Below are 6,000 nucleotides of genomic sequence, written 5' to 3' on the forward strand. Positions count from 1 at the left end.
ATACTTAGATTATCTTTACATACCTATGGGTACGAGTCAAGAGTTGTAGCTTTCATAAATGGTTTAGCATCCCACGAGGGGACCGACTACGTACTAGTACTACGTTGGCAATCGGGACATGTGACTGTGTGGCGCACAATAGGTAAAAGGCTCAGGTCGCTCAAGCCTGGGTGCATCAATATATTTCTCAGAATCACCTGATTAGACGGTATTGATGCTCCAGTTTGATATACCCTAAGGTACGTGACTGGAGTTGTGATTTTCATGAATGACGTCTTATCTCCGAAGAGATCGGACCATGCACTAGTGCCACGTTGGCTATATAGGACGTGTAAGTGTTCAAAACAGTAAACGTGCATGTGGTGTGTGCAAAATAGGGTGGGGTGTGCCCGGGGCCTTTTTCAAACACATGGGCCCATGGGTCAGATTATGTCATCACATATGGATATCAAATGAATATTAATCAAGAAAATAATACAAAACCCATCACATCGAAATTAAGATGAAAGCAAACACATCACAAATATATCTGTAGAGATCATGGCACATTATATGGGCATATAACACAAATAATAATTAATCTTATCCAACATTAAAAAGGCCCACAAAATTGTTGTCTATGGTCCAATCAAGGGTTACTTTTGGGTGATCCAAAATAAATCGAGATTCCAATATTTGTTACATTGATGATAGAATGACAATGGTTGAGATGAGCTCACTCTCAGGAACATTAATTGTGCTAACATTAGATAAATTTGGATTTTCTGTGAATTAGGAAAAAATAATCCGAACTTGCATCGATGATATCTAAGGCTCCTGATAATGAAATCAAGTGAACTCAAGTTCTAAATTAATTTACTCGATGAGATCTACATTTTATTAATAGGTACCCAGACTTAGTTCTCACTAGAATGTTCTATAAAAACGTTTTAACATTGCTGTCCCAACCTTCATTCAGAAACAATTCCAGATTTACAGATTGAACTTGCATCGATGATATCTAAGGCTTCCGATAACGAAATTGAGTGAACTCAGATTTTAAATTAATCTACTCGATGAGATCTACGTTTTATTAAAAGTTCCCAGACTTAATTCTCAATATAATGTTTTGTAAAAACGTTTTAACATTACTGTCCCAACCTTCATCATTCCATCATTTTTATATGTCAATTTGAATCTTTCATTATTTAGGGGTCATCAAAAAGTGATCCTTAATTGGAAAAAAAAATGCAATACCCAAAATCATTTACAATCAAGTCACAAAAATAAATAAACAGAAAAAAATAAATAAAATAAATCGAACTAAATAATAAAAATAATTAGGTCATCTTAGCAATGCTCCCATACTTGGGGTTTTTCAAGTTTGATCCTCAATAGTCCCCAGCGGAGTCGCCACTGAAAGCGCCCTCGATCCTCGGGGTGCGCGGATCCGCTTTTGACCCTTGAGATTTGGGAGTCGCCACCTAGTTATTACGGTCTAGGAACCAAATTTTGACTCTAAAAGGCAAATAAACTAATCTACGAAGAAAAACTGAATCTGGGGATCACATTACGGGGTTGGAAGGTGTTAGGCACCAACCCCGCCCGACCAATGCCGGTCTCTACTTAACCCAAATAAGTCTACATTACTAACAAAAACCTAGATAGAAAAAGAAAGGAAAAAAATAAATAAATAAAAGAGACTTTACCTTTGAACGCAACGGTTTTATTCCCTCAGATTCAATAAAACTGCTCCTTGTACCGTTCTCCTTACTTCGTTCTGTCTCCAGATCTGATTTCGGATCTCCGAGATAAGGTATCTCTTCCTTAGATCTGAATTCTTCGAATTTTGTTATCGATTTTGGGATGTTTTTGAAGGGCTTCTAGGTGTTTTTAAGGCTAAAATCGAAGTATGGGTGTTAGGTAAGGAATTGGACTTCAAAACTAGGATTTATGGGAGGCTAGGGAGGTTTTTTGACCTACTTCTCTTAGGGTTTTTGATTTGATACGAAAATAGGGTGTAAGGACCCCTATTTATAGATTTTTTTTAAGGGTTGATTTAGATAGAGTTAGTGTTTAATTAGAGTTCTTTTAGTTAGAGTTGTGTTTTAGTTAGAATTGTTTTAGGTAGAATTGATTTTAATTAGAATTGTTTTAGGTGGAGTTGTATTTTAGTTAAAACTCTATTAAATAGAGTTATTATTTAATTAGAACTCTATTAGGGTTTTGACTTTTGGTCTTATTTGATTGACTTTAGTCTTAATTGATTGACTTTTAATATCTTGACTTTAGTCTTGCTTAATTGACTTTAGTCTTACTTGATTGAATTTAATACCTTGAATTTAGTCTTGCTTAATTGACTTTAATTTTTTGGAGAACCCCCCTTTATTATATCTTTAATTTTTTGGACCCCCAAATGGAGGGGTCCTTAAAGAAATATCTCACGAACCCTCAATAATTTTTCATGAGAGCCCGATTGATCGATTTTTTTAGTTCAAAATTTTAAATTAATTTCATTAATGTTTCACTTTAATTATTTAATGTTTTATTTATTAATTTCGAAAATTTTAATTATGAAAATTATGAAATTACCGTTTTACCCCCAGAGAGGAGTTTTCACGTTTTAAGTCGGTTTTTAATGTTGTAGGATGTTTTAGCCTCGATTTCTGGTAAGGAATTCAATGGAAATATTGGTTTGTGTCATTTATGAAATTTTTTGTGTGAGATGATCGTGAACTTTATGAGGGACATTTTTGTAATTTTGTCAAATTCTGTGAAAATTGGCGAAATGATTTATTTGATTTTGATTTGTTGTTTTATACGTTTGAGAGAATTTTTCTAAGCATAAGGTAGGCTCTAGGGTCGTTTTGATGTTAGGGGTATTTTGATAATTTGATCATTTTTTAGTGATTTTTATCGTAAAGCTTCTTTTTGTGTGAAAAATGATGATTTCTAAGCTTTTGGGGTTATTTTTCCTAGCGTAGCGCGGTTTCTACAGTTTTGTCAGTTAAAGATACCTCATCCAGATTTCTGAAATATTTCTGGTAACAAAATAACGCAATGGAATAAACATCCATCATTGGGAACCGTTGAAATCGGGTTGACGAGTTGATTAATCAGGCGAGTGCAAAAATGAGGTGTCTACAATGATCCATAAAGAAATGGAGGTTTATGTAGAAGACTTGATCGCTAAGTGTGGTATAGAAGAATATCCTCTGGTAAATCTCAAGAAGTTATTCGACAGGCTAAGGAAGTACAATTTAAGGCTCAATCCGGTAAAATGTGTATTCGAGGCAACATCAAGCAAGCTACTGGGGTTCATCGTTAACAAAACAAACATCGATATAGATTTGACAAAGACCAAATATCTCCTTGAGATGAAGGCACCCATTTCAAAAAAAGATATTAGAGCTTTTTTGGGGAGAATATAGTACATCAGTCAATTCATTGCTCAACTCACACCTATCTGTGATCTAATCTTTAAGCTACTCAGAAAGAATAAGTCGAAGAAGTGGAACAAAGACTGTCAGGAAGCATTCGACAAGATAAAATAATATCTATTCAACCCACCAGTCTTGATCCCTTTTACGTCAGGGCGATCTCTGCTAATGTACATCTTTGTGCAAGAGATGTCAATGGGATGTATACTAGGACAACATGGTGAAAGGAATAAACCATCTACTATCTCAGCAAGAAATTTACCGAGTACGAAGCAAAATATTCGACCTTTGAGAAGACACGTTATGTATTAGTATGGACATCCCAATTACTACATTACTATTTGCTCACTTACTTGACCATGCTTATCACCAGGATGGACTCCTTGAAGTACCTATTTGAAAAACCAGCGCTGACAAGTTGCACCGCGAAATGGTAATTATTGTTATCAAAGTTTGATATCACATGTATTACTCAAAAAGCCATCAAGGGAAAAATCATTGTCGATCACTTAGCTGAGCACCTGTTGCCCGATTATGAGCAATTAAAGATGAACTTTCTCGATGAATCTATATTACTCACTGAGATTGAGGATGATGATGAAGAGATGTGCTAGAAAATGTATTTTGATGGGACAGCGAATCAGAAAAGAAACGAAATAAGGGCAGTCCTGATCAAGCCAGACGGGTTCCACGTACCAATCGCTATTAGATTAAAGTTCCAATGTTCCAACAACGAGGCATAGTAGGATTGAAAGTAACATTGGACCTCGAGGTAGATGAAATCAACGTATTAGGAGATTCAAGCCTAGTAGTTTAACAGACGATTGGAGAATGGAATACCCAAGAACAAAGATTAATCCTTTACCACGAGTACCTCAAAAAATTAAGCTCAAGCTTCAACAGGATTTCATTTACATACATGCCAAGAGCTAAGAATCAATTTGCAGATGCACTAGTTGCACTTGCTTCCATGATTAGTATTTCAAAATACCTAGTCATTGGAATTCAAGATGAGTTAGCCTATTGTCTACTTATCAAAATAGAAGAGTACAAAGAAAAACCATGGTACTCGGACATCAAAACATACCTCGAAGATCAAACTCTCCTATCAGATGCAATGCCAAATAATCGAAGGACCATTCAAAAATTGGCAAGTCAATTCTTCCTAAATAAATAATTTTTGTACAAGAAATCACATCACGAAGCCTTACTTTGATCTGTGGCAGAAGCAGAAACAAAACAACTGATCAAGACTGTACATGATGGAGTCTGTAGACCCCACATGAATGGTTATATGCTAACTAAGAAGATTATAAGGATGGGGTATTGCTGGACAACAATGGAAAGTGACTGCTACCATCACGTTTGAAATTTCCATCTATGCTAACAAGATCAATGTTCTACGTTCAGAATTATAAAACATGACCACCATTTGGTCCTTCTAGCTTTGGGGCATGGATGTCATCGAACATATCTCACTGAAAGCTACAAACGGGCACCGCTTCTTCCTAGTTGCCATCAACTAATTTACCAAGTGGGTAGAGGCAGCTTCCTACTCTAATGTCATGAAAGGCAACGTATTGAAGTTTGTCAAGAATAGCATCATCTGCTGATATAGGCTTCCTAGCGAAATAGTAACTAACAACGTCAAAAAATTCAAGAACAAGGATATGATAAAGATGTGTAAAGAATTGCATATTACTCATCATAACTCGGTACCCTACAGACCCAAGATGAATGGAGTCGTCGAGACAACTAACAAGAACATTAAGAGGATCATCGAGAAAATGAAAATTACATACGAAGATTGGCACGATATGTTGCCTTTTGCACTTCATGCCTATCAAATCTCGTTCAGGACTTCAACTAGGGTAACTCTTTATTCACTAGTACATGAAATTGAAGCAGTCTTGCCTATAAAAGTCGAGATCCCCTCCCTCCAAATCTTGAAAGAAGTAGAGTTGGATGAAATCTAATGGGTTCAAGCTCGATTTGACCAGTTAAATTTGATTGAAAAAAACATCTTGCAGTCATTTGCCATGAACATATCTATCAACAACGAATAGCTCGTGTCTACAATAAAAAGTCAAAACTAGAGATTTCTCAGCAGGAGACCTTGTTTTGAAAAAGATTCTACCAATCCAAGAAGATGCTAGAGGAAAGTTTTGACCAAACTATAAGGAACCGTTTATCATGCAAAAGATGATGACGGGAAGAGCTCTGATCCTCACTGAAATGGATGGATAAATCTTTCCTCAACCAATCAATGCTGACATTGTTAAAAAATACTTGTCTGAGGATAAACTATGAATGGCTAAAGATACAAAAAAATTAAAAAAGTCAAAAACTCGAACACTTGATTTTAAGTTCGACCCAAACCTCTAGCCTAAACAAGTTTGAGAAACTTTGGGAGGAGACATAAATCACCTTTTCGAAACAAAAATTGACGAACTCTACGTCTAACCCATTCTAAACGGACCTAGACCTTAGCATTTTTGTATCTTTCCGCTACCCTTGACCTAATCCAATGTTTCGTTACATAGTCCTTTCGGATCAATAAATGTTCTAAGGCATCACGATG

The sequence above is a fragment of the Akebia trifoliata genome, chromosome 2 (genome assembly GCF_017979445.1).
Source record: "Akebia trifoliata isolate Shusen 1 chromosome 2, ASM1797944v1, whole genome shotgun sequence".
NCBI lineage: Eukaryota > Viridiplantae > Streptophyta > Magnoliopsida > Ranunculales > Lardizabalaceae > Akebia > Akebia trifoliata.